The 22,349-nt window shown below is 41.6% G+C and overlaps 1 protein-coding gene across 2 annotated transcripts in view; it reads right to left on the minus strand.

Moving 5' to 3' along the window:
• Positions 1 to 22,245, minus strand: part of SYTL5 (synaptotagmin like 5) — a 114,682-nt gene extending 92,437 nt beyond the window's left edge. For both annotated transcript variants that reach the window (XM_080374352.1, XM_080374350.1), the window contains exon 1: positions 5,935 to 22,245. The gene's annotated coding sequence lies outside the window, so the exon portion shown is untranslated. The remainder of the gene's footprint in view (positions 1 to 5,934) is intronic.
• Between the last annotated feature and the right edge of the window lie 104 nt (positions 22,246 to 22,349).

Raw genomic sequence — 22,349 nt, forward strand, 5'->3', positions numbered from 1 at the left:
ACCCAGTCTTCTCATATTTGGAAACAAGGTGTCGTAAACTAACATTAAAACGTTTGCACAAAATTAATTAGAAGTGAGCTCATAATTTCAACTCAGATATAAACAATCTTAAATTCATTATTTAAACACTTAATTGAGAATATGCACTTTTAAAGCTCATGTCCCACAAAGAGTTGGGATGTTTCTGCTTCCTTCCACAACAGAAATGAAACATCATAAGGAAGGTCATGGTTCAAAGCAGTTTCAGGGCAAGCTCCAAATTCCTGCTAAATCAGAGCTTGTCTCACAAAAAAAAAGAACCAGAACAAAACAACAACAACAACAAAAACTTAAGAAAAGGTTTGGTCAAGGGGGACTTGTGCCTTATCATGGATGATACTGTTTAAACAATTCTTTTCAAGATTCTCACAATCATACTCAAAATAAACCCCTGCCTGAAGACATTCAGGAAAAAGAGGAAATGCAAAGGCATATTATATCTAGTGTGAAATGTTGACAGCCCAAATACTGGGAGAATGTGCAGTTAAATTCCCTTAAATGGCCTCCATCCAGGTTCTGCACTTAGAAAGGCTGTACGAAAGCACAGTGTTTACAAATACACCAGCAGCACCATGGCGTGCAGAATCCCTCACACCCATCTTTCAGGGCACTCCTGCTCAAACATGACTGTCATCTGGCTGGTGCTGGGGTGAGTAAGGTTACTCATACTTCTCCACCTTTCTTTGCTGCGATAATCATTTCACAGCAGGAAACACCAAGAGGGTATAGCCTTCTCCCTGATTAGTTTGCAGTCTTACCTAATAAATTATTATTGTCCAGTGCATTAATCATTTTTCTTCTCCTAACTGCATCCCACTTTCCCATACTGTTCTCACAGCAAGGATTTCAAATCCATACAGGGTTAAAAACTACAGTCCTATTAAAAGCTTAGCTATGGCCTTGTTATTTTTCCCCTCTAAAACTTAACATTGGTAATAACAATGAAGAGGGCTCTAATCTGGATAAAGATGCCAAAATCGATGTTTTCAGTACTCTACCATCTAAGTCTTCTTTAAATATATCTGTAGAGCCACACAATAGACATACTCCTGGAGAAGTATATATTTGTACTTTAACTCCAGACCACGACAAAAGTCAAAGAAGCTGTTTTATAGTTGGCAACTGTAAAAAATGTTACGTAAACAACAGCTAGTGTAGAAAAAGCTGTTAGAAAAAGTACCTTCCGCAATGCAACGTTTCACTGCAGGCAGCCATATTGCAATTTTTTACTAATAATCTCCAATGTAAAACCCAAATATGTTTCAAACCTACAGGTTTCAAGAATACTCACATCACATTCCAGTCTTCTGGATTACTTTACACAGGATGAAGATTCCCCATTCCCAGTCACAGTTCAAGTTCTTGCCTGTCCATGTTAACACACTCCATAATGCAGTTACTATCATCGCTGCACTGGTGCCTACAGTGAATGGACACTAATTCCCACACCATATCTTTATTTAGTTGAATGTATAGCACACTTCTCTTAGCTTCCTGAAGTCATACGTATGTATAAGCACTCGCCATCCTTAGCGTCATTAGCCTATTTATTATCATGAGCAGGTTTAATATTGTGAGAATGGGAATTCAGTTCCTTATACACTTGATTTTTCTCTTCCCCAACCCATTAGGCACTAAGGACTTTGTGCCATGATTCAGGAAAAGGAATGAGGTTTTAGAAGCAATTAAAGTACTTCTTTTCCCAAGTCTGACTTTTTGTACAGTTCTGCAGTGCCCTCAGAAGTAAGGAGACAAGTTCAGGTTCAACCCACACACAAGCGCTCAAAAAGCCATCAACTGTGCCATATAGTAACTGCAAATGAAAAATACATCTGCAAATGACAAATGGCTTGCTTTCAAACAATGCTTCCTCCCAGAAATCTGTCTAACAGAATCCTCAGAAACAATGTTCCCATCACCATGGACATTTGCTTCCATGGTATTCAGATAATACCCTGCAAGTTCCATACCATACATATAAAAGAAACATTTCATTCAAGCTCCACTCTCCTGTTCAACCCCTGGATATGCGCTGGGGCTGTATACAGTTCCTGCATTGTCCCCACCCCTGTAATACATTATATAAAAACTTGGCGACATTCATGCTCTGAATATGTCTTCCTCCCATCTGCTGATACACTGCTACTTCCAGTTTGCCAGGCTGTACAGGTGAAATATTAGTCCAATCCAAAAGTTACCAGAGTCCCAGTGGAGACACATTAATAAGCTCAGCTGCACTCAGATCACAAATTACCCCAATGTACAATGCCATCCCTCCTAAAACCAGTCTCCCTCATGTGAAATGGCTGTGGTGAAAGGTAATCTCTCACAAAGAAACACTAGGACAAATTCATCTAGAACCAAGACAGAGCAACTGAAAAAGAGAACTTGTATGTCAACAAGAGGGATGCCCCAGATAATTTAAATATTCCAGAGATGCACTGAAGATGCAAAGCAACTCCTTAAAAGTAAATAAATAAAATGCTCATTTAAGGAGATTCCTGTTAATACTCATCTGTGGAATACAGTAAAAAACATGATGGAATTTTGTTTCATTTCTGATATCCATTTACATTTCTAAGCAATACAAAAAGCACACCCAGGGAAAAGTTACACTGAAAATAAAGGGTATAGATTGTAGTAATTGAATTATGCAGAATTTTCAGTGCAGGCTGAGGTAACCATAAAAAATCCAGATAAATGCATTTCCTGAGCAATTGATTCTGCTCTGAAGCTGTGTCCCAGCATATGGAAAGCCACACAGAATGGGTCCACTTGGTCACACCCAGGGCAGACTAAGATACAGGCTTAAAAAGACTTTGTTTTGCAGCAGAGCCAGGCTGTTTGGTCTCATTGGCATATATGTATGTTATGTTCATGGGTACACACTTTACATGTATGTTTATATATATATATATATAAAATTATGAAATCTATATAAATAAATGAGAAAAACTATTCTAAAGATCCAAAAAGAAATATGCACACATCAGCTTCCTGTGCCTACCACAAATATACATACCTCCTACCTACCGCCCTTAGACTCAGGTCCACACTGTTCTTCAAGGTCGGCTCTTTCAGCTTTCTTACCTATTCTGCTTTCCTAAGTTTCCAGGCTCTGGGACAACACATCAACATGTTTACCCCGGTATGAAGGAAGTTTGATTAGAAGGCAGAGTAAATGTAGGCAAGGCAATAGCAATAAAGAACTGGGAAGCAAAGTGCTCAGTCACAGAGCAATCCTGCACTGCAGCTGCCTTCAGCCATCGCTGTATCAAATGGATTCCCTTCCTCCCTCCCACCCTGCAAGACCAAATGTCTTACCAACAGACAGTTCTGTTAATCATCAGATAAGAAATCAATCTCTCTTGATAAGGAGATTTAGAACATCATATAATAAGAACATGTTTTGCAGACAGGCAAACAACTAGATGACTGCAATGTCACACAGAAAATTGTTTAATGAGATCCTTCATACCTGCTGTTTTTCCACTCTAAACCATACAGCTACAACCCAAAACTCACATAGAATTTTGGTTAAATAACTTAGGATTTCAACTACCATGAAGTCTATAGAAGTCAAAATGTGTTAATAAGTATTTCTTAACAGTAAGCATAGTGCTGGAGACAGCTTAGAAATGTTAACATGTTAAATCACTTAAAATGTTTAATCACACTAATACCATCTGGAAGTCGTACCCATACCTCCAGCCTTACAAACCACATTCCTCAAACTACTCAGATCTGTGAACAGCAACTCTCACCTTACAGATCTTCACTATAATCACCTAGATGCAAAACAGAAGCACAGAGACCCCTGGATTTAATTGCATTTGGGGAATAATTCATATAGATATACACAGAAAAGCATATAGCAAAAGGCTAACCATCGATTCCATAAAATCATAGAATGTTTGGGTTGAAAGGGACCTTAAAGATCACCTAGTTCCAACCCCCCTACCATGGGCAGGGACACCTTCCACCAGACCAGGTTGCTGACAGCCCCATCCAGCCCGGCCTGGAGCACTGCCAGGGATGGGGCACCCACAGCTGCTCTGGGCAGCCTGTGCCAGTGATGTGCCACCCTCACAGTGAAGAATCTCTTCCTTACAGCTAATATAAATCTACCCTCTTCCAGTTCAAAGCCACCTCCCCTTGTCCTGTCACTACATGCCCTTGTACAAAGTCCCTCCCCAGCTTTCCTGTAGCCCCTTTAGGCACTGGTAGGCTGCTGTGAGGTGTCCCTGGAGCCCTCTCTTCTCCAGGCTGAACAACCCCACCTCTCTCAGCCTGTCTTCATAGGAGAGGTGCTGCAGCCCTCTGAGCATCTTCCTGGCCCTCCTCTGGACTCTCTCCAACAGGTCCATGTCCTTCTGATGTTGGGGGTCCCACAGCTGAATGCAGTACTCCAGGTGGGGTCTCACAAGAGCAGAGTAGAGCAGAAGAATCCCCTCTCTCGACCTGATGGCCCGCATTTGTTTTGATGCAGCCCAGGATATGGCTGGCTTTCTGGGCTGCAAGCACACATTGTCAGGCCATGTTAAGCTTCTTGTCAAGCAACACCCCCAAGTCCTTTTTCTCAGGGCTGCTCTCAGTATAAAGGAATTTGGGGGAGCAAAGGTAAGGAAACAGAGAGTATCTGAAGAGTGTACTCTCAGAAATGGCACAGCTTTCCCAGCTATGCACCTAATAGAGGCAATAGGGGTTTATTAAGATCACTTGTTTCAGCCTCCCCTATATATAGCCTGTAAGATTTCCCCATACTAAATCCTGTTAAAAATAGACCTGTTTTTAGAATGAACATCCTTGGTTTAAAGTTTTTTAATGATGAAAAACTTTAAAAACTTATTAGTCTAATAAGTGCTATTATTTTTAAAAAACCCTGCATCTTGCTTTTTTAGTCTCAGGATGTCCCACTTCAAATTTCCAACACTGGATGTTGGTAAACCTCTCTTGAGCCCTTTCCTCACCGTGACATTTCTAGACAATAATCCAATCACTTCTTTCTTTTGGATCCATTCAAAACAATATGTGACCCAAGCAGCTTTACAGCAAGTGTCTTTCGAATGTTCCATGTACTGCAGTGGACTGCACCTTGTGACTCTCACCCCAAGTGCATAGAGCAAAACAACACTTGTGCACCTCGCAGGTAATTTGCCCACCCGCTCCTCTGTCTTCTCACATTCACGTCAAGGGCTACTCCCGGGGCTGACCGCTCATCAGCTCCCCCGAGGTTTTCCAAAACTCTGCTCTGGGGTGCAGAATCCCCAGCTAACTGTTCCTCGCGGTGCAGCCCCGCATCGGCACGCTGAAATGCACAGTGGCTGGCTGCACTCAGTGACTACTTGGTAGCCCAAACTACTTTCTCTAAGTGGTTCTCAGCCTGTAGCATTTACTCCTTTCTTTTATAGTCACGCAATAAAATGTAATAATAAGTAGACTATTTTTTTTTAAAGCAAAAACCTGGAAGAAAAATTTAGGCAGCACACAGGAGCTCATCTTCACCTGAGCGCCGCGGATCCCCTCACCTGCTCAGTGACAGAGGGGACAATTACGCGCCCGTTCCTTCACCCCCTCCACTGAACCGCCACCACAAACAGCATCGCTGCCGGGCGATCCGCCGCCTTCAGTGTGCGCGGTACCGCACGGTAGAAAGCACCAAGAAATAAAGCCCGGGAAGACGTGCGAGCGCCTCCCGCCAGGCTACGAGCGCCAGGAGCCGCGGCGCGGGGGCAGCCAGAGCCCCGCGGCCGGACCGGACCGGCCCAGCGCGGCGCCAGGTCGCGGCACTCGCTCGCCGTCGGGACCGTGCCGCAGGCTGCGCCTCCTCCGCTCCCTCCAGCCCTTCTCTCGGGGAAAAGAAGCCCCCAGCAGCTGCTGTTAAGAAAGGGAGACTTACCGGGAACCTCGGCAGGAGGAGAAAAATCCACAGACTCGGCAGCATCCCCGCCGCCGCCCAGGCGGCCGAGGGCTGCTGATGCCAACTCCGCAGCTCTGCGGAGCTGGGGGTGAAGTCCCGCTGCCGGCGCCGGGCTCAGCTCCCGGCTGGGGCTCGGGGCGCACACGCCACGCCGAGCACGCACGGAGCCACGCAGGGCACGGGCAGAGCGGCCCCGGCCCCGCAGGTGCAGCCCTGCGGCAGCCAGCCTCGCCCCTTCCTTCCCTTCCCCGCCCGCAGCGGCCGGGGCGGGCTCAGCGCCCAGCCGTCCCCGCCGCCCCGCGCCGCTCCGGCTGCTGCCGGGCGAGCCCCGCTCCGCTCCCCAGCGGCCGCCCTCCGGCAGCAGCCGCCCCGCAGCGCCGCTCGCCGGTGGGAAGCGGCCGGCTGGGGCCGTGCCGGGGATGCGGGGCGGGAGCCGGAGCCGCCGCCGTCGGGGCGGAGCGGAGCGGAGCGGGATCGGCCGCCAGCCGGCCTTCTCCCCTCTGTCCCCGCTCCCCGGGGCGCGGGCTGCCCGCCCGGGTCCCCGCCCGCCGCCGCGGGTGTCCCCTTCCGACACGGCCGGAGAAGGGTGCGCAGCCCGCAGCGCCGCGCTTCCCGTCGGCACCGTCCCCTTCTCCTCAGCCCCGTCTCGGCTGCGTGGAGCTAGCAGCTCAGGAGGAGATTCAGTGGTGTCTCAGAATGGGCTTGGAAAGGGAAAAAAAATCCTATTTACAGTTTTAGGAGTTTTCAGCCATTAGCGAATAGTAGCTGTACCTGTTCCGTGTGCTGGGTGAGGGAAGCGTCCAGAGGGGAGAACAGTGCTTAAGCGAATGATAAAAGGCACTTGTAGCTGCCCTCCCTACAGCTACATACAATAGTTCTCAAGCTTTATGACCACCGCTTCTAATGGTTCAAGTGAGCTAGATTTTTCAAACAGCTGCAAGTATTACTTGTATTCTGAAATATTTGGAAAAAAATTGAAATATTCCAAATTTCAATAGTAACCAAGCAAAACAGCATCTTCATTCATCCAGATGAATAGAATGATCCATTCACCCTCACAGGCATCCTCAGGCATCTGAAGAGTTCGCATACCAGGCATCTAAAGAAAGATAAGGAAACTAATTTAACAGTTACTATATTTCCTAGCATATTAAAATACAGTTTTGAAACTGGTGCAGTAAACAGAGGTGCGCCACATGAAAATACTTCAGAGGCTTTTCTTTTTCACAGCTGTAACTGACTTTCAAACTGATCTAATTTTATCATTTTCAAAGAATTTCAATGCGTGCAGCCAAAACCTCCTGCTTGACTTCCTCACGTAAAATTTTAGCATAAAAACTGCAGTTTATGCACAATAGCAATGTAACATTACTTGTTACCTTCAAATTCCTAGAGCTGTGTTTTTAAGAAACTACAGTGCTTGTATTCTTCTAAATGATACGTATGTTGGGAAGTTTATACTTAGGAGGTACAATGTTTACTTGGTTAGTATAGAAATACAACCTCTTTGAAGGCTAATTTGAGGTTGCTACATGTACTCACAACATCATTCTTTGACTTGGGAAAAGCTATTGAAGAGGCCTACTCCACGCTTGAATGCTCAGGTATGTTGTTTGTAGTTATCAGAATAACACATTGGGTCTCTATAACAGTGTGAATCATTATCAAGAAAGATACACAGGTGAATATATTCTGTAATGCATGGTTTAATTTTAAGTATTAGAACAACAGCTTCAGATTTATATGATTTTGTCCAGTTTCATCTTACAAATGGCATTTGGGGGGCTGGTGGAAGGGAGGGCTGATAGCCATTTGCACAGCAGCCAGAGAGCTCAGATACAGCGTTACCAACCGGGATACTCAAGTACAGGGAGAATTTCTGAGAAAAATTGCAGACCTTTTGTGTTTCTGTTGGGATAGAAAGCAGTCGCTTTTACAGACTGGAGGCCCCATAGCCTTGCCCCATACCAGTCCATACTTATTAAGCATCCTTTGTGATCCCTAACAGACCATAAGAACTGAGGGCTTTATAAATTCAGGATTACAGAAATATGTGTCCTGTTTAGAATCAAGGTATTATTTCGATATTTCTTTCATAGCCAAGAAGGTCAACAGCACCCTGGCTTGTACCAGAAACAGTGTGACCAGCAGGACAAGGGATGGGACCGTCCCCCTGTGCTGGGCACTGGTGAGGCTGCACGTCGAGTGCTGTGTTCAGTTTGGGCCCCTCACTGCAAGAGGGACATGGAGGTGCTGGAGCGTGTCCAGAGAAGGGCAGTGAAGCTGGTGAAGGGTCTGGAGCACAAGTCTTATGAGGAGCGGCTGAGGGAACTGGGCTTGTTTAGCCTGAAGAAAAGGAAGCTGAGCAGAGGTCTTCTCGCTCTCTACAACTACCTGAAAGGAGGTTGTAACGAGGTGGGGGTCGGTCTCTTCTGCCAAGTAACAAGCAACAAGAGGAAACGGCCTCAAGTTGCGCCAGAGGAGGTCTAGATTGGATATTAGGAAAAATGTCTTTACTGAAAGGGTTGTCAAGCATTGGAACAGGCTGCCCAGGGAGGTAGTTGAGTCACCATCCCTGGTGGTGTTTAAAAAGCGCATAGATGCGGTACTTAGTGGCATGGTTTATTAATGGACTTGGCAGTCCTGGGTTAACGATTGGACAATATGATCTCAAAAGGTCTTTTCCAACCTAAATGATTCTATGGTTCAGTCTCCATCAGTAACACTTGCATCACTGTAGAGAATTACTCAACTATGGTCCCAGGCTGCAGCTTTATTAGGAATGACTCGCAGTGCTCATAGCCTTTCCCAGAGTGCTGGGGCAACTCTCTTGTCATCTGGGTCAGTTGTTTTCCAGTCAGTGTTCTTCTCTGGATATGGAACTGCTAACTCCACACACCAGAAATCAAGGAACTTAAACATTATTGACATCCCGGTTCACACAGCCACAACATCTTCCAGATGTGAAGAAACTGCACAAAAAACCACAGTTCAGTTCAATAACGTTAATAATAAACAAAACCTAGTTTGCCTTCGCTTCAGGTAGCCTAACAGAGTGTTCCGCAAACTTTTATTTCTCCTCACCTTCATCTAATCTTACAGTAAATACCAGAAAACTAGGTTATTGATGCAATTTGCTAAAACAAATTTTTTTCAGTAAGAGAAATAGAAATGAAATAGAAAAGAATTTTCTAATAAACAGCCATGGCTGTTAACAGCGAGAGCTGCTGTGGGTTAACTGTTTACATTTCACTCCTGAATAACACAGGTGCTAGAGGAAGAATTTGAGAACAAAAAAGAAAGCTTTGTCAAGGAAGCTGAGATATGGAAATTCTCACTGTTGAGTTGAGCACTCCCTGGGCTATTTTCCAAAAGCATAATTGCAGTCATAATGAAGAGAGAAGGAGTGTACATTTTGCTAACTTGATCATGGTTTTGAGCTGTCACTTGGTGGAGGTCTGCATAAAAAAAAAAAACAACCAAAAACAGAGACTTCAGCAATGTCTTCCATTGGTCAGAAAGTTAAGGAAGCTACTTCAATACATGCGTCTTATTGCTGTATATTTTTTCAGCAGTTTGAGATCGTGTATGTTCTGCATTTTAAATTAAGAACTTTTTGCCATTTGTGTAAAAAGGGCCCCTATACAAACTTTAACATGGCTTGTCATACTGATGTGCTTCTCTCCACTGCCAGTTAAAAGGGGAAAAAAAGTCAAATTCATGTTTTGAAAAAATTCCTGGGTTTATGCACTAATGAATAAGGCAAAATAACATTTCAAAAAGAAATACAGTAATTGCTGCAGAAGCAATAGCATCACTATGTTTCTTTAAACCATTCATCAGCTCTTTCAGCATTCCTTCTTGAAATAAGACATTCAATCAATGTTATCATGCCTGCTGTTTTAATTTTATTAAAACATATTTAATTTAATTTGAGACTGTTCCTTCACAATTTCTGCTTGACAAGTGTGTGACATATGGGGTTTCCTGGAATTTGACATAACCCAGTCAACTCTGTTTTATTCAGTGAGCATCATAAATGTGCATGAGATCAGTGTAATCAAGTGGCCATGGGATCCAAACCCATCTTCTTTTCTTAGGACTTGGATTTTGTGTTTCTAACAATGGTATTGGGCTGCAAATCAGAGCTTCTTGTCACTAAGCACCATTTTTATGTATGCAGCATGAAGAGGTTTTCTTATTGCAAAGCCAAGAAACTTGCCTCTGAGAGAAAAGTAATATTTTCCAAGCTTCATTCCATTTATTCATGGTCATCTTAGCCTCCTCTTCCTCTCCATACTGAATAAGTGTTGTCAAAAGCAGGATGTGAGTGCAGAAAATATTATACAAGAAGAATGAAGCTTTTTCTTATGCAAGAGGGCAACATTTTCAAAAGGCAATTATTTAAGGTTCTTCTTAATGTTAGATACTACATGAACAGGAAAATTATATGTCACAGGCTTAGAAATGAAAAAGGAGGAACTCATGTCATTAGCTGTTCTGAGACAAGGCCATTTCTGTTTCAGCCAGGGAAAAGATTTAGAAAAGCAGGTAGTTACAAAAAGCTTTTCAGGATAATTACAGTGTCTCCTGTTATTTTTAGAAGAGAACTCAAAAGTGGACTTAAAGATATATCAAATAGAGCAACTTCTTTCTCACGTAAAATGAGGAATCTATTTACTTGCCTCTGTTTTTCTCTAGTACATTTAAAAGAAAAATAGTAAGAGAATGCACTTATGAGTGTCTCACTGTGCTGTGTTAAACCAATTACTGCCTAGAATGAACTTGTGCAAGCTAAGGGAATGCTCTTACAGCCCCCACTGCTGTGTGTACTATTTCTATAGACCATTATTTTGGTGTCAGCTATGGCATTCTTTGCACAAGCAAGAACTACACAAAGTGATTATGAGCTGTAGAATGAAATGCTGCATAAAGACATGTTCCACAGTAGGACATCAGGAAGTGGTCCTCAAAGCAACTCTAAAGGGACCATTAAAAGAACTTGAATATGTGTGACACACCTTCAAAGCATAAACTGGGAGCCTAACATATAATTTCACCCTAAATGTACCAAGGTACTTTTTAGAATTACCATTTTACTTCAAAATAGCTAGCTACATTTCTATAAGTTAGCAAATCCATCAGTAAAGTGTCTGTATTTTTCACAAATGTTTTATTGCAAAGTTTTAATGGCCTCTACAAAATACAGAAACATTTCATGAAACTAGTAGTTTCCTATACATAAAATCTGTGAGGTTCATCAAGAAGACAGCTCAATGTCACCTAAATGTTAGTGATCATCTAATTGTCGATTTACAAGATTTAGGACTCTTTTGAAGATACAGAGGAAAAAATCAAAACCACACTAAAATGCCACACAACAGAGAATGAGCATATACTGTCTTCTCCTAGCTCACTAATTATTTCTTCTCACACTTAGCCTCAATATTTTTGCTGGAGATGTGAAAAGTTATGCCATTTCTTCTAACAAAATCTCGCTAAAACTCTAGAAGATTACTAGTTACTTTGGCTGAAAATGCATACACAGGACCCTCAGAGCTTGCCAATAATATGTGGTTTGCAAAAATTTCTAGGGTTTCAGATGAAACTCTTCTTTTTCCTCTGTTTGCTGTCACTGAACTACTCTAGGATCAAGATATTTCAGCAGTGTCTTTTCATCATCTTGTCTCACTGCATCACTTTGATATATGCCAACTAGAAAATGAGTTTATAAAACTACAGGGTTCACACACTGGATTAACATAGTGTACCAAAGCATTGACCCTCAAATTTGTCTTTCATTGATGGAAGTATTCTGCTGCAAGCAAAGATATTTGTTAACACCAACACCAAACATTTAAAGCAGGTTTTATACACCAAAGTTTTCCATTCTGGTCAGAAAATGAAGGGGTATTTATCTCAAATAAACTGATTCCACTTATCCTTGACAAGAAACAGTGCTTAGGAAGTGGGAAGCTGCATTCTGCATTTGAAAGAGGGTTTGGAAAAACATCTTCACAGCAAAAATACTTCCATTTATTTTATAAAAGATTTCTTCTCCCATTGGAAAACTCAATGATGTGGCAAGAGTCACTAATTTGTCTGTCTTTCATTTGCGTTATGCTTTGCTCAGTGCTGTTGTTCAAGTTGTAGTCTTATGAGATGTTTTGTGCAAAGAGAAAAGCTGTCATCTCGAATGAAGTGTTTCTTCAATGTGGTTTAAATGACTTTCGAACACAGCCCGACTGTGTTGCCTTGAACCCTATAGAAAGATCGTATATACCTACCTTATGTAGGCGGTTTCTATGCAGACATCCAGTTTTGTCTTTGTAGAAAGCACATCTTCCAATGTACACTCTACTTCTTAGAGCCCTTAGGGTACAATCACATCTCCTTGCTGGCTGACTCTCCCTTAGCATATTAAGGCAACTGCTAGTCCTTGTGTTTCCAGTTCAGAGAAGCCCATCAGTCCAAAAAATTAGCTTATATTCATGCTTTTCTATGGAACGTTGGAAAGCAGTTTGGACAATATTTTTAATTCTTTCAGCCAGAATGACAAAAAGGGATGTTCAGTTTCTCTTCCCTTTTAGCTTTTAGCCTTAAAGCAGGACTGTGACTGGCAAGAATGATTAGGATTTTTTGCTGCCTAACAGTACCTCCTAGTACAGGTACAGATGAAAAATTACTATACAAAAGGATTATTTTAAAAAACTATTTTGATACCTGGGGAAAATAAGGTCATGTTTGGTTAAAAGGCTGTTACTCCAATGTTTTACAGCCATTTAAAGGTGAAATCCACTATTTACTACCAGTTTTCTTCGATGATGTTCTCCCTTGCTCTGCTGTCTGTCTGACCTCTTAGCAAGCCACTGCAGAAAACCAGCAGAAAGTTACTCAGTTTTTGTGGCTGCTGATTTAGTGAGCCTGTTCCCAGGGTGAGGAGTCAGTGGGGGACCAGAGCCTCTGCCAGGGAAAGCAGCATTGTGCTGCTGAGGGAGGAAATTGAGGGGAGAGGGGCTGGACCACTCCATATGCTGGCTCTGAGCCTTCACATCAGGTTGGCTGTCTGTGGTGTTTGCTCCACCTTAAAAATTATGTGTGTTTGGGTTTTTTTCCCAAACAAAAAGAAAAAAATAATCACCAAAATGTAAATGCATTCATGTAACATTCTTGTCACTTTTTAATTCCGTGTCTAGTGGTATGGCATTTTATATCTGCTGTATTAAGAACAATGACAGGAATGCATCCCAGTCCTATAATGGTTATTTTCATCTCAGTAAATCAAATAATAGCTTTAAAGACAAGTCCTCTGGTCATGGTAAATAACCACATGTTTTATTTAACTTTCATGCAATTAAGGTCTTGCATTCAAGAAAAGGATAGCAGCATGCCTGCTTTTAGTAGCTGATACTGCAGCATTTCTAAATTATAGAAGACCGAGATTAAGATGTTTTTATGCATAGTGCACAATAACAAAATTCATAGGCTAGATGTTTTTAAACAAATAATTTTAAAAACAGTTCTTGTTTTTACTTAGATGTTTATACATATAAAACCTGTCATCTTCAAACATGAATGCTGTAGGAGTTTCTGGACAGAAGCTCTTGTAATTTGTAATCCTACAACAGCATTATGATGACTGCTTGAATAGCATTTAAAACAACACTATTTCTGTGCATTTTTAGATATTATTTAAGATCATTTAACAGGAGCAAATGAAGAGTTAGAAACGGGTGAACAGGCAGTTTTGGTAGACTTTCATGTTTACACTATAAGCTAACCGAAGGTAATTTTCTTTACCACACATTTCCAAATCTTGACAAACAAAACAGTCCTCTCAGAAATCATTCAAATTTCTGAGCCTTCATAGTGTTACGAATAGCCTCATTAAGACTTTATCTATTTGTGGTTCTCTGACTTCAAAGGTTACCCATGTACCTAAGTAAACCAAACAGCAACTGAGAATTTCAATATAGGATCACACACTGTTCATAAACCATCTGTGGTGAATTTGGATTTGTAGGAGGAAGTAATTCAATACATTTTGAAGAAATAGATCTGGAACCATTCTAAACTGAACCCAGCCAATTTCTCATTTAAAAAAAAAAAAAAAAAACACAAAAAAACCCAAAAAACCCAAACGTGAATAAACTCATGGGATTTTTTTGCTTTAAGGTATTTATTTTTAAATTGTGATCACTAGCAGTTCCCACTAAGTTGCCTGTCATGCTGTTTTGCTAATGGAAAAGTAAAATATATTCTGTAATGCTCATTTGATCTACTTGGGAAACCAAGTCTTTTCCACTCACACACACAATTACACATTGAATTTCTAAATCCAGTTACAGGTAGGATTGGTCCAAGAGATGTTGATACAGAGTGATAGATATAAAAAGTTAGTAATACATCCTAAATACAGTGTCCATTGCCTTTGACTGGTTAGATATATTCTCATTTCCTTATATTACTGGAACATAGGCATAACTTACAGCAGAAGAAAACAAGCCATAGGATGGAGAATGCCTAGTCATATCATCTGTGCTAGGTTTTTACTTCAGCATTCTGCTCTTTAGCTGTTCCTGCTGTTCCTGGTTTGTATTTATAAAATCATTAGAAAAATGACTGAAGTGGAACAAATGATAAACAGCACATGTGTCTTCCTTTCATGCTCTAAGAAAGTTGATATTCTTTCTTGTGTCTCTAATTGCCGATTATTACTGAATAAAACCACACTGACAGTTATTCTGTAACACTTAGAGAACAGCTAGCAGTTTGGAGAAAATGTTGCTTTCCGATGTACACAGGGAGCTGTAATCTGTTGGTGGAAGGTGTGCTGGCTGACCCTGGCTGGCTGCCAGATGCCTACCCAGCAGCTCCATCACTCCTCAAGGCAGGGGAAGAAAACAGGATAGAAAAGCTTGTGGGTCAAGATAAAGACAAGGTGATCACTTCGCAATTACTGTCATGGGCAAAACAGATTCCACTTGGAGAAAATTAATTTTATCTATTGACAGTTAAAAATAGAGTAGGATGGTGAAAAACAAGGACAAAAATAAAAACACCTTCCCTCCAGCCCTCTCTTCTTCCCAGGCTCATCTTCACTCCTTAGCTCCTGACTCTTCTACCTCCCCACTGAGCGTTGCAGATGGATGAGGAATGGAGGCTGTGGTCAGTCCCTAACAGCTGCTCTCCACCACTCCTTCCTTCCTTCTCACTCTTTTCCCCAGCTCCAGTGTGGGGTCCCTCCCATGGGACACAACCTTCATGAACTTCTTCAATATCAGTTCTTCCCAAAGGCTGTGGTTCTTTAGGAAATACTCCAGTGCGGGTTCTTTCGCAGCGGGTACAGTCCTTCATGAACAGAGTGCTCCTGCATGGGCACCTCTCCCCTGCCACAGCCCCTGCCAGGATCCTGCGCCTGTACGAGCTCTCCATGGGCTGCAGCTTCCTTCAGGGTATGTCCACCTGCTCCTGCACGGGGTCCTCCATGGGCTGCAGGGGGAAAACCTGTGTCACCATGGTTTTCACCATGGGCTGTGGGGAAATCTCTGCTCTGGCACCTGGAGCACCTCCTGCCCCTCCTTCTGCACTGACCTGGGTGTCTGCAGAGCTGTTTCTCTCACAATTTTCCTCACTCCTCTCTCACAGCTCCTGCACTGTGGTTTTTTACCCTTTCTTAAATGCTTTATCAGAGGCACCGCCAGCCTGGCCGATGGGCCCAGCTTTGGGCAGCAGCAGATCTGGTTTTGAGCAAGCTGGAACCAGCTGTGGCTGACATGGGGGCAGCTCCTGGTGTCTTCTCACAGAGGCCACCCCTGCAGCGCCCCAACCGCTGCCAGCACTATACGATGTAAACCCAGTACAGAAGGTTTGTGCCATTATTTCAGACCTCTATGCCAGCACAGAAGGAAACAAAACGCGAAGAAGTCAGATCCCTGTGTTAAGCCGTAAGCGTGCTGTTCTCTCTCTAGGTAAGAGTTTATCTATTTCTTAAAGGCAGCCAGGAGAGAACTGTTCTCAAGGACCACCCATCAATATCATCAACAAGCCTAAAACCTCATCGTATCTCTTCCTTAGAAGCTAACATTTACATTTCAAAACTAGAGATATTAGATATGTCACTGTCTTTTCTTATGTTTGGTATCAAACACAAGATTTTATGAAGATGAAAATCCTGCAAACATCCTTCAGGACAGGTAATAGCTTCTCCTGGGCTATTTCATTGTACTGATTGAATTGCTGCCATGCACAGCAGCATTCAGCTCTTCAGTCAGTCTCATTGTACATTTTGTTAGTGCCTCCTCTTATCTTCATCAAACACTTTTTCTTCTTGATTGCCAGATAAACTTGTCGGTAGTAGTTGTCTGCTAGCTCCAGCATGTATGAGTGGTATGGACCAGTGGAAGTTGTTTTCATCGTGGATCGTTTTGTCCCCTTATGAGAGCCACAACAAATATATTGCTTCAGTGAGCAGGTGACCAGTGCCCACAAACTGCATTTCATTTTGAAATTTTAATTTCTGCTAAAACTGTAAGGTCTGAAATGTCAGCATTTCCCATGAAATAGAAATAAAAAATGTCTATCAGCTTTTATCCCAAGTGAAATATGTTTGCACAGTTGCCTGGACACAAGGACATGACACTGTTCTGTCTGCTCCATGCTAGGACAAGTTTCAAAGCTTAGGAAGTGAAAGAGGCAAGCCCTCTGCTCCCCTTCCAGCTCTGTACTTTCTGTTTGAATAGCCGTGTTGCATAGGAATAATGCTTCTGATTTGCTATATTAGAATGGCTGCAGCATTCGTTTGTAATAGCCTTTCTAAGACACTTAACCCTCGGGTTGCAAGAAGGCATGTGACATTTTTTCTATGCTAGAGTATCTTTGATTTTGCCAGTGGGATTCTCAGCTATTTGATTTGAAATTCAGATATGCTGGGCTTTGTGTTCTGAAATGCTCCGTGCTGGCTGTCACCTTCTTGTCCCCTACCTACCATGCTTTTTCTCCCTTCTTGTCTGTCTGTCTGTCTCAGCCTATCCTGTCCACACCATCTTCAGATGTAACACTGTCCCTCAATCCTCTTTCTCTGATGATGGCTTTTCTGTTTAAGCCAGTGAGGTTGCACCCCTCTGGTTGCCTCAACATGCAAGAGTTGGCAGGGGTGCTTGAGAAAAGAGGGGGTTTAAGTGTTCTTTTGTAGTACTAACTGCCACAGACTCATCTGCAGCTACCTGTTGATATGTTGCAGCACGTTACAGGGGTCCTGGTCCACCAACTGTGCAGACCATTGCTCTGCTTATCAGTGCCACAGTTTTGCCTGGGCAGTATGCCCAGGATGCTGGGAGGCAGGGGATCTGAGCATGGGAAGAGGAATGAAGTTATGTAATACACTTATTCCCAAGATGAAATAAGGATGCCACCCAACTACACATCAGTACCTGGAAAGCAGAAAGCATTCCCGTAACAGACATAGCCTTAATGGCCTTCAGAAGCTGCAGCTGAATGCAAAGCCTTGTTATGTTCATGTAGCTAGTGGGTAGAGCATAGACCAGCAGCGTATTCAGTACAAACAGAATTTTTAAGTAATGATGGTGACCTTGAACAAACTTACTCTAAAAATGTGCAGACAGTTTTTCAGAGATTTATAATTGGACTTGCTTGGGTGAGTTTTCATAAAACTCCTCCAACATTTGCTCTTTGGATTATCTCCTTGCCAAATAAGTTTGGGTTTGCTTTTTTTTACCTCTAAAGGTGCTAGACTTTTTAAAAATAAAATGCTGTAAAAATTGTCTGTCTTTTTACTGTGATGAAAATAACATTTTTTTTCCTTAGCTTCATTTTAGGAAATATCCTAGCCAGTTTTTCATCAATCTTCCAAAAAAATTTCAAGATGAAATAGCAAGTTACATAGACAGTTTTTGACCAAATAGCTGAAGTTTTGGAAGCATTCTCAGTAATTAAGTGGAGTCTTGCAACTGAACCTCCTAAACAACTAGAAGCAGTATTATGAAATAATATAAAAAATAGAACATTTTGCAAATCAACACATTAAGAAAGGAATTCATTCTTATTCCTTTTAAAGCTCATAGTACTGTACTTTCAAAGGCAAATGACACATAAATCAAAGCACCACTTAATGCGTAGTGCAAGTAAGAACGTGCTTTTGATTTGTTCCTTTGAAGAGATTTCATTAGATCATTTGCTTTTACCAGTTATGACTTTGTTGCACGTTTTAAATATATGTAGCATCAGGAAATTCTGTATAGTTAGAAGAGATAGCTAACTTGAGTAAAATATTGTTGCTTCATTCTGATTTCAAACACATTGTGTAAGCTATGATTACAGAAAATAACATTATAAAAATCCAAGTAATACTAATACAAGTTTCACTATTGTAAAATAGAGGAAAAAGTATTAAAACTTCCTATTTATTCATTTTTCATATATCATAACACTAATGGTAATGTTTTGGATCATTTAAGTGGGTAAGCCACTAGAGTGCTATGCAAGCTTGCTAGCACTAGGAACTTACTTTACCTTGATGTACATTTTAAACACTTACTACAGACAATAAATAGGGCATTTAACTGTGACAGCTGGTCAAGATTAACCCTAAAGTTGACTGTGTACATTGTCGTATCACAAAGCTCATCTGACAAATCACATCAGCTTCTAAGGAACTTGCAATACAGCCTGGACTTGCAATACAGCCATTCCAGCTCAGGCCTGAACAGACGCCCTGCTCCCAGCAGCCGAACAGGCCGAAGGCAGCACCCTGCAGATGTGGTAGCAGCAGTTCCAGCTCCACACTTTGCTCCACAGGGCTGGGCTAAGCCGCTTGCACAGGTTCCGTGCTGTACTCCTGTTCTCACTCATGATCACAATGTGCTTTCCCAGTACCCTGTTGATTCCAAAAATACAGAATTGGCTTTGGCAGGACATTTGTAGCTATGGAAATAGTGATGTCTCTGACAATTCACTAAGAATTTTTTCAACAATTGTTTGAGGGCATTCAGCTCTTCAAGGAAGGTCTAACAAGTCGCTGCAGTTAACACAAAAACAATTCCTGGGAAAAAAAATAATTCAGAGAAGCAAATCATTAAAATGTCTGCTAGGGCCAAGCATCCCTGATCTGGCCAACACAAAAGCTGCCATATTGATTAGCCCAAAGTCCATCTAATCTACCACTCCGTTCCCTGTGGTACTGAGCAGTGAGTGTGTAGGAAAAGAGCAAGAACAAGAGCAGCACATGCTGATCCTTCCTCCAACATCCAGCCATATGTGGCTTAGGAGCTAAGTAAGAAAAATTAAATACTAGAATTCTACTGATTTCGTATTCAGCAGTTTAAGGTTGATGTGAAGGTTTAAAATGTTTACAACAATTTAAAGGAAAAATTGAGGCAGGAGGCATACTATTTTAGCTGCATTAGTATTCACATTTTTTCACTGGCTGTGCTCAAGCAGTGGAGGATCTGCACAGCCTGTGCAGACTGCCACCTCTCCAATATACCAAATCCTCTTCAAATATTTGCTTTTTAATTAACAAGTTATTTGAGCTGCTCTGTTTATTCTCTCTCTCTTTTTAGGAGCTCTTGTTCTGCATTTGAAAGATGAAAGCCTACAGCTCTTTCAGATTTAGAATTGTGTTTCTGAGCCACTTCTTCCAGCACTTTTCGCATGTCCTATTACAGTTTGTAGAACTAATTATGCTGCCAACCCATTTGCATTTTTCAGTTTACAAGTTGCAGTAGTGTAATAAAGAATTAAGCAATGTTATCAGTTAACTCCCTTTGAAAAGAAATGTGCTGGCTCCTTGTTACAATTTAGTATTGCTCTTATGAAATCAGTGAAAGCATTAGTCATTCTCAGGAAAAAAAAATTAAAATATTAGTGATTTTGGTTACTGACATTAGATAAAAAGTGAATCTGTTAGGAAAGAAAGGAAAATATCCAGTCAATAGTTGTGAAAGTTGAATAAATCTAAGTCTGAAACTATCTCAAAAGATGATTTAATACCTCCTCCTCTCTAAAGGCTAGCTAGCTGCCTGCTGCATGTTGTCTCATCTAATGTGTTATTGATCCAGCGGAGGTGATTCCAAAACCAGGTCTGCTTCAGTGCTTTATTACTCTTATACTTGGATTCTTTTTTTCCTAATATTTAACATAAATCTCCCTGAGTTCAAATTAAAGCCATTAGTTCTTGTCCTAGCTTTCATCGTTGTCCCATTAATCACCTTTTTCAGTAAATCGCTATGCAGTCAAAGACATCTACGAGGAAGACTGGGAAGGGATATAAAACAAATGCAGTTCCTTCACCAATGACATTTTCTAAGCTTCCTTTTCAGTCTTCTTGTCTTCAGGAAGAATTACTGTTCTGTCTGTGTCCCGCCATCACGCTGGGCTGAGAGTTACATTCAATGCCTGATCAACATCAAGCAAAACAATTGCCTTCTGTGTGCTTCACGGTATTCTTTGATACATTTAGTTATTTATAACATCATACTTGGGCTCCTATTTATTGTAATTCCATATTTTTTTCTGCAGGACTACTGCCTACACAATTAGTCCCCATTTAGTATTTGTGTATTTGATGTCCTGGTTGTACAGAGAGTTCTTTTTAATGAAATTTCTCTTGTTGCTCTCTCCAACCTATTCAATATTAAAAATTTTGATCCTGTCATTCCATGTGCTTGTAACTTCTTTCAACATGCTGTCATTATAAACCTTTTATAAGCACCATTTCTATTCCATGATTCCAGTTATTGAAACTAAAACTTATTGCTCCTGGGGCAAAAAACCACCCATCTTCTTGTGTTTATTCCTCCTACTTCGATAACTCTTTATTAGGAATGATTGGTTACTTTTTCCCTAGATTAAATGTTCTTATATGGAAGAACATAAAAAGACAAAATTACTACAAATAACATCCCCCTTACTTATTTCCTCTTCATCCATTAAACCAGCTGTCCTACCAAAGAATAAAATCAGATTATTTGACATATACTCTTGACACATCTGTGTTGGGTGTTCATGGGTGATGTTGGGTGTTTATTTGTAAACACTTCCTGGATTAATATTGGTTTGTTTTGTTATTTTTCTAATGGCTCTCTGGATGTTGAGCTGAGCCTGATGGTCTCTGAATTTCCTCAGATCTCCTGCTACCCTTCTATCTGTAAAGGTAGTGGAGGAGGAAGGATAGGTAATTTTTTTTGCATTAGGACCTACACACACACACACACACTCATCGGTGTTATTCAGGAAACCTGTCTATTTTCCATGGAATTCACTGAGTGTTGCTGATATTTCAAAGAATGTATTTATTTGAACATTTCTAATCAGAAATGAAAAATAGTCTAGAAACTGCTTTCATTTGATATTATACTGCATCCAAAGATACAGATGTAAAGATGCATGGTCTCTGAAAATAGCATACAAAAATGCACAGGACCCATGGGTAAGTTATTTTAGCACTATTAGCTTTGTCTACAGCTTGCCAATGCATATACAACACATGCTTCCAGTAGTTTTTGTTTCTTTAAAAATAAACATGCAATTTTAACCTTAGCTTAGCCTCCGAAAATATTGCAGAGGTCACACCAGAAAAAAATTGTACTGAAGGAGATTTTGTTTCAGGTGTTTCCTTACGACTACATCCATCTGTGCTTGCTCATAAAGTGTCTGCTCTTAAAGAGATTCAGTCTTTGCGTTCAGTCTTCTACTATAGCCATTAGCAAATATTAAATGTGAAAGCTAATTTGAGGGCAAGGCTGTATCAAAATGTTTGGCTTTGCTTCCTCCCGCACTTCCATGTTTTTCAGATTGTTTCCAGTGAGTGTGCAATGGAGACAACACGGTGCGGCAAGCAGCTGGCTGTCCAACAGACACCGCCAACATGGAACAAGCGGGGCAGCCTCAGTCGTCTCCTTGTGCTCCATCTGGTGTAGAAATACCAGGTATCACAGGAGAGAAATCTATGCAAGACCTTCCCCCAAAATAATAATAATTTAAAAAAACCCAACAACAACCACAGCCCGCACTGTCTGACAGTTCCGCACTGTTTTGCACTGGGTGTCTTTCCTGTTTCCTGGGCAACTTCGTGGAGAGGAAAGACGTGATGTATTTGTGTGTATCGATGTACCGAGTCAAATAAAACTCAGGATCAATTCTTCATAATAAAGTGGAATTAAAAAGAACCTGAAATCGCGATTTGCCATTCTCAAAAATCGAACGGCAACTTTGTGTCCGGTTAGTGGCACAGAACCATTCTGAAACAGAGGGGAAAAAAGGCAGCGGGGTGTGTGTGGGGGCAGGGGTTCTGTGTAGGAGCCGCTCCTGTGCAGTTCGGTGTGTGCAGCAAGGGGCACACGTACAGCAATACAACTACAGATACGTATTT

This window comes from Falco punctatus (genome assembly GCF_963210335.1).
Source record: "Falco punctatus genome assembly, chromosome: 2".
Lineage (NCBI taxonomy): Eukaryota > Metazoa > Chordata > Aves > Falconiformes > Falconidae > Falco > Falco punctatus.